Genomic DNA, 13,288 nt, shown 5'->3' on the forward strand with positions numbered 1-13,288 from the left:
TTTCGTCCAGTGTCTTATACCTTAATGGAAAACTAAGCAGTTAAACCATCCTGGTACTAAAACACAAGACTCGCAGTACTTTTTTCTCGTGAAAAGAGTTATTTGATAGCCACTTTCTCGAGAATTGGAGTATGTTATGGAGTGCAAAAACCGGACAGTGCCTTCCTTAAGTTGTCGATTATTTGAGTGGAAAGGGGGGCAAATGACTAAAAATTAGTTCACGCTTTCAACTATCAATTTTCACACTCGACAAAAAATCTTGTCTATTTGATCAGAGAAATGGTACTAGTATTAACAAAAGGGCTTACATGGTAGAAGAGAATAGCTAAACCCTATTTTTGACAGACTTCTAGCCTGCGAATACAGCCTGCATTCGCAGCCTAAAAGATTTCTAACTATAAAGAGCTCCCATAAATCTTCTACCGCAAGAAAGTAGTTCAGAGGTTCAAACGTGAACCACAGGCTGCAAAGACTGCAATTTTACGAAGAGGCCAAGATCACGGGACTACCCATTTTGTTATGGGACAAAAATACACCTTAACTTGTTCTTTGTTTCTAGTTAGGTAGTTAGTTAGTTAGTTTGTTTTTTTGTTTTGCTCGGATGAGAGAAAGAAAATTGGGGGCGATCTCGTTGTTTATGACAAAACGTTGGATCCATCACTGTCGGTGATAAATTGCAGATAACATGACTTCCTGTAGCCCAATTTCGTGTCTATTAACCTATTCAAGCAAATCAGACTCGGCTTTGCTACTTTAGTCGTCCGTTCTTATGGCGCTCGCTCGTAAGATTATGACCTTATCGGACACCATTCATTCCAATTGCCAATGTCGTGAACTGGTGTGGACCGTCTACGCGCATGCAGTGTCGCCATGACAAAAAAACTTCTGATTAAAGCATCTTTGGCATATTTTGTTCAATATTTTGCTCCATCTACTATCAGCATTTTTTCCATCCGCCTTTTACTATCCGCATTTTTCCATCCGCATCCGCTATCCTGTCCGCGTTTTACAGACACCCCAACGAATTTCCTGACGCTGTTTGCAATCCGGCCTTTATTTCACTAGCTGTTGTACTTATGTCAATGAAAAACTAGAAATATGTGTATCGCAGAACCTCCTGAAGCTCGGGAGGTGGGGTGGGGGAGCCCATAAGGGGTGGGAGGACAGGAAAGAAATGAAGTAAATCATGTAACTGGGGAGGGCGAGTCTAATATTGGAAGCTGAGCTTTACTTAATCTCCTGTAGATTAAATATGAACCTAGTGTTATGGCTTTCAAAAGGATCTTCTGAGATTTAAATGGGGTTGCTGTTGTTAGCGAATGCTGCATAGGTCCCATCCCCCCATTCACCCCATGTGACCCTCCTACATGTGTAATTATAGTCAAAAGGAAATGTGGGTGATAGTGGATAACTGCCGGCTAATATGCAGTTGAATTTGCTTAATAAAAGCTCACCCTTAAGTGTAATAATCATCTGTGAAATGTATCAGTAGAAGTGAGTGGATGTGAATGCTAGGAGATAATGCTGCAGTGAAAACAACAACTAAATGCTGGTAATTGGAGAAAAAAATTATGGTTCTTTAAGGTGAACTACAGCTATAAAAATTGCACTTTTTTGGTACTATTGTTTGTAAAAGAAAAGTGCAAACATAATCACCGAAATAGAAAATTACAAGTAGCAATGTCATTAAGGATGCAGTTCATGAGAATTACTAAAGTGATCATGCCTTATGATTATTGAATGTGTGGGCATTCACCATAAAGCATTGACCAATTTTTTTACCACATAGGCAAGTGTTCATAGTTATTCGTGTACATGCATAAGAAACAAATCCCTATGCAAGAGTGAATTTGTTTTAGGAGTACCCAACGAACTTTTTTCGCAAAATTGATTATACAATGTCGTAAACGCTAGCAGAGTGCTTTTACGTCAACCTATGTTAATATTTAACTTTCCTGGGAAAAAAATACCCGCTCTTCACTGCTAGCCAGCAAGACTTTCAGAAAATAAAAATCCCAGCCAGCAGTCATGTTTGACGGGTTTTTGCCAGCCAGCAACATTAGAAAAGACAAAAATTACGCAATTCCAGCCAGTGTGAAACGGATTTCGGTGTTTGCCAGCCAGCAGTAGCACATGCAAGTTATGTATGAAAAATTATGTCCGCAAATTGGCAAGTCATGTTGAAGGTGATCAGTTTCTCCATTGGTCTCCATTCTAAACATGCATGAGCTTGGTGAGACAGTGCAAGAGCCATAGATTTTTAATTTCCCAGACTGAGACGAGTCAAATGAACACTTTCCCTGTCTTAAATGCATTTATCGTGAATGTAAAGCCAAGTGCAGGATGGATTGATCTTATGGGAAACCCTATATAAATATCTGCTTGCATGTCGTTTAATTTCTTGAAACAACCTTCTTCTGCCAATGGAACAAATGCTTTATTTCGAAAATGGTACCATTGTCTGACTTCTTTGAAAGAGTGAAATTTTATGAGTGACCTGTTAAATTTTCCCTAACAGCGAAAGGAATTAACTTTCCTGGCATGGCAACCATGTCACACACTAATATTCTGAGAATATCCGAAATACAGAATGATGTTGTTTTCGAATAATATAGGAACAAAAATACAGGGGGCCAGCAATAAAAATTTTTTGTCATGTTTGACTTAAAAGACACAGCTGTGTTTTTGTATAAGGCTGCTATAAATATATATTTTTTACTTGTAAAGGAAATTGAATGAAAATTGTAAGCTTAAACGAAAAATTTTGTTTAGTAAGGATTTTGTTTGCAAAATGTAATGCTTCCCTACATGTAACACATTATCGGTGCTCTAAACTGTTCATTGTAAAATAAAGCTTACTGTAGAACGGTGAAAAGGCTGATCGGCTGTCCTCAGTTCGTTGGAAAGATACTCCTGCCTCGTGTCGATTTTACACATGGTGTAATTCTTGCTTCCTATTGTTGCATCGAAAAAGATAATTTTGACCGTAAACATGGGCTCTTACTTCGGGTAGAAGAGCACAGAACGCGTCATCAGAATGGAATGGACAAAAGAATAACATTAATGGGTTTATTATCTTTCTTGTTTGCAGCAGACGACATCTACGAACCAAAACCAACGTCTTTTGTCGTATCTCTTGGAGTAGCAGACTTTTGTGTTGGAATGTTGGATGTGTTTTCATAAATATTTGGAATGATCAATGTAGTGCTTTCAACTATAGCGTGTCTATGTTACTTTTAAACTCTGCAGTAAACCCTTTGGCTTATGCTTTCTTCAAAAGAGACATAAAAAACGAGATTAAAGCATTTTTCCGTTTTGTGACCCTAAGGAGAGACAAAGTGAAGCCTTCTGGAAAAGCAGGCCTGGTTGGACCTAGCTCGGCACTGTAAACAGGTAGTCGTGCAAAGGTGGAAAACTTTTTAACCCTCGAACCTATAAGAGAGATGTAGGTAGGGGGATAATGCCATGGGTGGATGCCATCCCCTCATTTTTTATTTTTAATCTGGGCTCTTGTCTATTTAAGAAGCTGTTCGTTCATCTCTGAGAAATGCGCCGATGATTTGGTTAAAATCGCTGATATGTGTAGGATATGTTGAATGACAAGTGAGATGTGGTGTAAAATTTGAAACGTATTTTAAAAAATGCCATGTTGTAAGCTTTCAGAGTCATGTTCTAAGCCAGAAGTAGTGGGAAAGCAGCCGTAAAGATGTATTGAAGCATCTTTTACATGCTAAGCTGTTGAAAAGTGTATTTTCTCAGTACGACTTTCGGGGGAAAACGAAAAATATAGTGGAAAAAGTGAAAAAGCTAATTAGCGCCGCTAAAAAAGGTTTAAATGTATTTGTATGCTTTGACCGAACAACTGACACAGTTCGGGCTCAACGAGTTTACTGTCGCTGTTTGCAACCGGAAATATGAAATTGATAAGGAAATAAGCAAATTAGCCACTGTCACCTCAAGGAATTTGACATATATTGGTACATATAAAGTTCGCAGAGAGGATGGCCGTAGCTAAAGCAGAAGCAGTAGGAATCTGAGACTTACTAAGAAACCAGCCATTTTTCAGAGCCCAACCTGCTGCGTTTTAGTCACAATTTACATCAACCAAGCCAACCAGTTTTGGGGGCTTAACGGCCTTTATAGTATAAACTTATATTTCGTCCGGAGTAGTCAATCAATAAAAATCGGTGTTGATTTGTCAATCGATACATCAATAAAAATCGGTAAATCTGATTTGATTGATTGATTTGATTCGATTGTATCGATCAATCGGTTCAAATCGATGACACACTTGTTTCGTTTATCGATTTATCTTGATTTTTACCGATTTCATCGATTCATATCGGAAGAAATATCTGTTTATCTGTTCACCAAAAAATTAAAACTGAATTGTATTTCATGCAAACAGTAAATTTATTAACAATTGATCATGAGTGGCAATTGAGAGTCAAAGGATCAAACATTTATCACTAGTTGTTTATCAAACATCATCACTTATAAAGAATTTTTTTTAAAAAATCTTATATTTTCTTTAAAACCAGGTTTAAAATCTTTTTCTGATGGCTGATATTGGCCAGGTCTGTAGGCGCCCAGTTTTTCAGGATTAGATCTACCACCCTTTCAAAATAACGTCGGTGTAGATCCGGGTGCAGTTTAAGAGAACCCGGAATAGTAAATAGATACAGATCGAAATCGATAAAAATCGTCAGCAATGAAGTGATTTTTATCGATTGATATCGGAAAACAGTGAAAATCTATCGAGGAAAATATTTTCGCCTGAATCCAGACTCGAACGAATGTCTGAAATTCAGGCTAGGAAGAAAAAAAGGAAATCTTTATTTGAGGATGCATTTCTCGTGATACTTGCCTGCGAGAACTGAATGTAATTAAACCGAACCGTTATTGTTATTATGTACTAATTAAATAAAGGGAGAAAATTGTGTGTAATAGTTTCCACATTTCTTATTTTCATGTTTGCTGATCAGTTGATACTCGTGGATGTGTTTTCTTAGTTGACTCATGCAAAAAAAACAACAATGGCGGACTTCCGTTATAAATCGTTAAAACCATGAAAAATCGATAATATCGATTTGACACAACTACTAAGTTTATTTTCACCGATTTCCGTTATCAATCGATAAAAATCACTTGATTGCTATCGATTTTTATCGAATGACTACTTCGGGTATTTCGGGACTGTCCAGGGCAAATAGGTCATTTTGCTTGGGTAGATTTTGTCTTCCACGTCTAATCTACTGTGGCCCAAGGTGATTGCTATTTATTGGGTGTAAGATTTTAGATGTTGTTTCATTCTTGCACTGTTTGGAAATTATTTTTTCCCTAAAATCACCCAGCCACACCCTTAAAAGTCATATGGATCTTCCCTAATAAATTAGATAACTAGAACCGTTACGACGATTTTAGCCCTGGCTAAATCTATATATTAGTCTTTACAGAGTACTAATCTTTTGCTTTGATGATCTGGTGTAGTCCAATCCGCTAATTTTGTCCTTAATTGCTCGTTGACGTAATTGGCTTTTCAACAGATTTGTTTTGTTATTATAATCAGTGTAGTTAGATTTTCAAACATTGTATTCCTGTTTTGCTGAGAGCTCATTGCATCGATTTTAACGACGTATTTATTATTTTTGGGGGACGAACTGGTATAATTTTCGCAAGAGGAACTGCTATTTCAAACTAAATTGTTGAAACAAGTGAGTGAATTGCCAATTGAAAAATCTATAATCTATTTCATCTCGCACCAGATCAAAGGATTAGAAGATACCGACTGCATGTGCAAAAAGTAAATTAATTTAGTCCATCAGGATCAAAGGAAAATCGTGAGTGACAAGAACACTGTTGTCAGAAAAGGACGAAGAAAAATACTTTACGTTTTCCGAGTCATAAACTTGAAAAGTTTAACAAAACAGGAAGAAATAACAAGCGAGTCCTTTGTAATAGTAGAATCCACGCCGCTCCGTGACAACAGCTCCCAATTGCACCGGTGGAGATCCTTCACTGGACCATCCAGTGGAAATCGTTCGAGGCACTCTTCTTCAGTGCAAGGGAATGCCAAAAAAGAAATGAATAAGGATGGTAACAGAGAAGAAGTTGAAACAAAGGCTACAGAATTAACGAGTGAAGATCTCCATTTCTTGTACGACGAAATAACTAAACCTACGGACTTTCACTTCACCGCCAATGAAAAGACTGGGAGCTTTTTAACCTAACTATGCAGACATATTGGCAGTGGATACATATTTTCAGTGGAGTAGCACGATTAGCAATCGACTTTTGTTTTCAGTGGACTAAACAAGTATTTTATACCATATATCTATTTTCAAATATTATAGTATTTAAAGGAAATAAATTCTTAGTTCGATCTCTTTCATGTTATTTTTTGGTGTGTTTGCTCCGCTGTTAATATGCTACCCTGAATGCACTAATTCCGGAAAAGTAAAAAAGGATATTTAACAATTAATGAATGAGGCTGAGTTCTTATGAATTAGAATTATGGAGATCGAGGACGTAGTTTGTATACTTTTTATTTTTTGTTATTTATAAATAACAAAAAATAAAAAAATATACTCTATACTTAGATCTGTGTGAATTAAAAAAAAAAAACCTTCAAGATATAAAACATACTATAAGTAACAGAAATGTAGACTTATGCGTGTATGTGCAACGTTAAAAATTGTAGGATTATAGTTTAAGAATGACATAGAAAACAGCCAGTTGGACATTTCTCGAGCAAAAAACTTTTCAGGTCCATTTTCTTAATATGTCTTTTAAAACAAATTACTCTGAGGTAGAACAAGTCACCTGTACGAAGTTTCGGGACAAGTAATTCCAGTGTTTGCTTATTCTGAAAACAAAAGCCGATTGCTAATCGTGCTACTCCTTAAAAGGTACTCTTTAAAAATTGCTCCAGACCTTGCTCTGAAGTCGAATGGCTTGCTCCTAGATATTTTTGAAATATCACTTAGCTGTCTGAAACTCCTGCTACACACCTTTTGACGTGCTGCAATGCACCTTCAAAGTCTCTTACTCCTGTATGTTGCGGCCTCCCTGATTCATGTAGAAAGCTCAGATAGAACTGTTTTCTGTAAAATATCTGATAAGAGAAGCAGATTTGCCTAGAATTTTCTTCTGCTTGAGGAAGGTTAAAAGTTTCTAGATGACCGTTCCCTTCATGAATAATTATTGAACTGCCTAAAATTCCCGGATTCCAAAAGGTTATGGAGGGAAGAGTGAGTCAGTAAAATTCTCACTTTCTTTACAAGTTAAATTGCGTCTAAAATTTTCGGGAAAATAATGCTGAAGCCCTCGTAATTTCGAAAATACTCAAGTTCCCCTAGGATGACGGAACAGATACTGATTTTATAGCGCCGCTTAGAATGCATTTCTAGAGATCTAAAAGTACTCTGGGCAGCCTAAAAACTGTTTTTAGTCAATGATTAGGTGGAAACCCGTCGTTGGTTGCACTTGTTGTTTATGATTACGAACAATCTCTTGTTACGAAATTAGCACGGGCGGCAGTTCTGTGAGGAATTCGCACCTTGCTTAGGGAAGATGAACGACTGTGATGCCCCCTGTTAAATTACCGATAAAAAGTCATATAGACATCGTGACTAACATTATCGAAACATGCGCTATAATTTATGCACTGAGGTAACTTTAGGCTTCCCGTAGAAAATTAGCCTAGTTGTCTCGTCTGGATGAAAAGGAGACGTTTTCCAAGAGGTGGACAGATCAGAGTTAACTGGCGTTAATACATCTTAATAGACGTTTAGAACCCTTTTAACACACTAGTTCAGCATATCAAAACAAAAAAGCCAAAACGAAACGAAACAAAAATTGATACTGAAACTGCCACGCAGGTGCAAGAATGTTTATGCGCATTTGAAGGTAGAAATCATTCACTTTTTGTATGATAAATAATACGCAGCACCGAAACAGCTGGAAACTGGGATATTGACTGCAATTTACCATACATCTCGAACACAAACCGTCATCAATGAGACAACAAATAAATAAATGGAAAGTTGTTAGGTGCTGTCAGATGTCTTCTGGTCAAGGCTATTTTAATATATGATAGCTTTATCTATAGGAAGTTAATCTCTTCTATTTGAAAAATCCACGGAATAATACGAGGCAGCAGGCAGCCTTTTTAGCTTAGTAGTTAAAAAGTTTTCCGGCATAGAAACACGGATGCACCGGGGAACCTACAAGCAATTAACATTTAGAATAAAACAGCATGTCTCACCAATTGCATAACGAGCCTATCCTCTGTTAGTCAGATCTCGACGGACTTCCTGTTTCTGTTAGCCGCTAACTGGTTATTAGGCAAGTTTGACCAGCCTAAAAACATCATCTACAAGTAAAAACAGATAAACTAGCGAAGATTGATAAATTCTGTGATCCACGGCTAGTACAAACATGGAAACTTGGTTTTGGATGCTTGGCTGGTTTCTTTCAATTATAACCGTGACTGGAAATGGGTTTATTATCTTCCTTGTTTGCAGCAGACGACATCTACGAACCAAAACCAACGCATTTATCGTATCTCTTGGAGTAGCAGACTTTTGTGTTGGAATGAACGTGGTTCCTTTGCTTTTCTTCTTGGAACTGATTGGGCAAAGTCACTCAAAAGGTCTTGACAAAGGCCTAAAGCTCGTTAGGTGGCTGTTCCAGGATGCATCAGCGATGAATATGTGCATTTTAGTACTGGATCGCTACATAGCAGTTGTCAAGCCTTTGAAATACCTGACCTTTATGACTTCCACACGTGTTATCCAGCTCATTTCGTTCTCCTGGGTAGTAACAGTTGGTATTATCCTGGTAGAATCCTCTCTTTTATTTACGTCGAAAGGCAAGCTCGTACTTATTTGGCTGATTATTGTATTATTTTTCTTTCTTCCAAGTGTAATGATAGTCTTTTGCTGCACGTCAATGTTTCGTGTTGTATACATGCAAAACCGAACGGCAAACGTCTTAGGAAGAAAATTGTGTTTCTACAGGCGTCGGGAGAAATCTGCATTGATAATGATGGCAATTGTTACAGTCTTGTTCCCTATCTATTGCGGAAGTTATATTCGATGTGTTTTCATTAATATTTGGAATGATCAATGTAATGCTTTCAACTATAGCGTGCCTATGTTAATTTTAAACTCCGCGGTAAACCCTTTGGCTTATGCTTTCTTCAAAAGAGACATAAAAAACGAGATTAAAGCGTTTTTCAGTTTTATGACCCTAAGAAGAGACAAAGTGGAGCGTTTCAGAAAAGCAGGCCTGGTCGGACCTTAGCTCGGCACTGCAACAAGTAGTCGTGCCTAGGTGATAAGCTTTTTAACCCTCGAACCTAAAAGAGAGAGGGGAGTAGGGGGAGAATGCAATGGGTGGATGCCATCCCCTCATTTTTTGTTTTTAATCTGGGCTCTTCTCTATTTCAATAGCTGTTCGTTCATCTCTGAGAAATGCACCCAGGATTTGGTTGAAATCGGCTCATATGTGTAGGATATATTAGCCTGTTCCAGGCTCTCAGATAGTGGGGAAGAAGCAAAATAAAAAGGCACGCAAAAAGTTTCCTCCCGTTTTATTTTCGTGTTTGCGCTTTCTCAATTCAGCGGATCCGATTATCTCGGTGCCTGGAACAGCTAAGGATATATTGAATGACAACTGAGGTGTGGTGTAAAATTTTAAACTTATTTTTAAAAATGCGATGTTGTAAGCTTTTAGAGTCTTGTTCTAAGCCAGAAGTAGTTGTAAAGTAGCCGTAAAGATGTATTAAAGCATCTTTTACACGTTAAGCTGTTGAAAGGTGTATGTTTATTTCTCAGTAAGACTTTCGGGGGAAAACGAAAAATATAGTGGAAAAAGCTAGTGAAAAAGCTGATTAAAAAAAATCCGCCATGTTGGAGGAAGTTGTTGGCCCCAAACAGCGCCATTTGCAAATCTATCCTGAAATATTAACATATGTAATAACTATTCATTTTGTAGATGACATAACAGCCTATCTATTAAGGGTAGACAGACTTTTCAAAATATACAACACAATACAATAACTTTATTCAAAGAGGGAAGCGCAATAACCTATTACAGTTTTCTAACCTACGGCCCTCAAAAAGTTTCCTCCCGTTTTATTTTCGTGTTTGCGCTTTCTCAATTCAGCGGACCCGATTATCTCGGAGCCGATTATATCGTAACGTAACGAAAAAGCTAGGGGGAAGGGGGGCTACAATCACTCTCTTTACCTTGTGTCACGGTGTGGGTATAAGTTTGCATGTAAGTCTGAGAGTATTATGGTTGCCCTAGTATCAGTTGCCCTCAGTTCAGTCGTTAAATAAGTCACAAGTTTCTTGAATAACATTGTCCGTGTTAGTCACAACATTTTTATTGTTGTTACATATTTAAGACTAGCTCGCGTAATGAACACCTGACTGCCATTCTTGTAATCATCTTTAATTTGAACAGGGAATTCTGGGGAACAATTCTGCTTGACGAAGTTTGTCATCTTTCAGTACCGTGGCAAACTGTTCTCAAAATAAACACTTAAGGGAGCTGTGTCACGAAATTAATCCTGGAATTCCGACCCATTGAAGTGCTGTCTGATTAACTGTGCATAAGATAAATTAAACGAACGACTCAAAACATTAAAGGTAAGGACACAAATGAACAAACTGAAAAAGATGAAAAAGGGATTGCCTATACGAATTTTTTAAAAAGGCTATCTTCCTAAAAGTTTATCTCTGTTGTCTACAACTTTAAAAATAATATCCTTAAGACATGTTTGTGTGTCACGAAACAGTCACTATCTGCGAATAAAGGTAATGATTGGCAAAACTAAACAAAATGTGCTGACCCTCATGATACGGCCACCAAAATTACACAGAATAATGTACTTATCATTGTAACATCTAGGTATAATTTGAGTGACACATAATGGCAATTTGATATAATTACGAAGTCATATTGTTGAATTTATTTGCAGAATCCAAATTTCCCTTAAAATATAAAGCCATCAAGCAAACAATACTGAAATAGAAGGTGTCTGGTGTAATCAAGAAGTTGGTTAACACATAAGTAATCTTTGACAATAACAGTGATGTCATGATGATGTAACTTATTACAAAAAAGGAAATGAAACCATCCGCTGCCTTGAATCCGCCATTTTGAATCTATTAAATATATTTTAGTTTACTTAAAATCCGTATAAATCAGGTAATTTTAATGGCAAATTTAATCTGTGTATAAAACTATGCTTAATAATAAGCAAAAAAAAAAAAAAAAAATCTGCAAGTTGTGAAAGGGAAAGGAACACTTATGAAAATTAAACCCCGCATCTGCCATTTAGTCATATACAGATTCATGTTTTTTTTTTTTGTTTGTTCTCAAACTAATCGCAAATAAGCCTGGATTACAGTGGAGCAGTTGTAATAAATTTGATAAATTAATCCTAAATTAAGTGTAGTATAATAATTCGTTAGGTAAAAGTAGAAATAAAAACCTTTTTATTGAAAAAAAAAATGCAAATGGCAAACAAACTCGGTTTCCATGGTAACGTCAATGCTAATATACACGTCACGAGGACTTTTTAAAGTCCTTTTAAAAAATCTTCCCAGATGTTCCCAGATAAATTTTAGGAAAAAACGCTAAGTTTGGCGGTCATAGCGTGGACGGTTTTGAAGTTATTCCACGTTTTAGCAAGGTCCCCCAGCCCGGATAGGGTTTAGTGAAAACATTTTAAAAAGGAAAGGGAAAATACGTATCCACTTTCTCGGCTGTCGGCGTTTATAATCCGGCGAAACACTGAAATTTTGATTGAAAATGTACGTCGCTCACGATACAATTTTCGGTTTCTCGATGTGGCGGGGGAATCTTTGTGATATTCAATCATTCAGATCTGTCATGATTTTTCCTTCGACTGGTCTGGGAAGGGGCTTACCAGTGTAAATTGCTCCCACCCCCCGAAAACGTAACTCATAATGAGTCTCCTTCTCTAAGGAATTGCACAAGTAAACTGTAAACCCACAGTCTTTCCCCAAGTAAACCAGATTTCTGTGTTTTATCAATCTCAGGAAAGTATGGCATTCTTCCAAAATGACACATTTTAAAACATTTTTTCAAGTTACAGCTGAGACATAAAAACTTGTAAAATTGCACAAGCCGGAACGCGAAGGCAAACAAAGAAAAAATCTTTTTAATTTTAATATTTACTGGTATATTTCAGGTCCAAAAAAAATCACCATTTGATCGAATTTTGGTAAAGTTAAAAAATATTTTAAATGAGGTTGCATCGCGAGCTGGCGTTTTTTTCTACTTCTGTTACTATGCCGAAATCTACGAGAACATTGTAACAAAATAACTACGAATTTCCTTTGTATTACGAGCATTGATAGTTGCGAAAAATTCTAATACGAGGGAAATAAAAAAGTAAAAATCCAAACGTAAAATATATATCGGTCTGTTGGGGAAAACTATCTTTAACCACAGGGCCCGCGGAGCGGATTTTCATGCGGGGGTGCTAATGCGAACGCGTAAGCGTGAGCGAACTAAGGGGGTAGTGGGGTATGCTTCCCCGGGAAAATTTCAAATTTAAGTCTTCTGAAATGGCTATAAATCCATCTAAAACTGCTAATAGTAATATAAATTTGTAACTGTTTCATCGACACTTATAACAACAAGTTACAACCTAGCCCGCACGTTAGACCAAAATTTAAATGAATAGACTTTGGCCCACACACAAAACGGTTGAGTGTCACCCGGACATTTTTAAGTCGGATTCGGAAGGTGCCAAAGTTGCCTTTCCGATTATCATTAAGAGCGACAAACTCATTGGCAACAGCTCAAGACAAAGTTTGTCTGTTCTCTGTTTGTGGTGTTCAGGATTGTCAGATTACTACACCTTCTTTTTGTGGTAAGTGACAGATCGGGGTAACCAAAGTAAAAAACATCTGAAAAAGTAATGGGGGGGGGGGGGTCCTCCAGCTCCACCCCCCTGCGCGGTCCCTGAACCAGTTAGTGGCCCGCAGGTGTGAATGGTCGAATTTAATTCGTGGACAAAATAAGAGAGTAGCCAAATAAACCAGTCAATTTAGATTTCTTTCTTTTCGCGTCAAAACGATCACAGAGAGAACACTCAATAATTAACACTATTGACAAAACATACAAGGAAATTTTCGCTTTTAGGCTTGAAAATTTTAGGCTTACTCTGACCAATTTACTCGCAATTCTGTGTAATTATTCATTTTTCTGGCCACTCTCATCTCAATTTATTATTTTTATAATG

Source organism: Porites lutea, chromosome 4 (assembly GCF_958299795.1).
Source record: "Porites lutea chromosome 4, jaPorLute2.1, whole genome shotgun sequence".
NCBI classification, from domain to species: Eukaryota; Metazoa; Cnidaria; class Anthozoa; order Scleractinia; family Poritidae; genus Porites; species Porites lutea.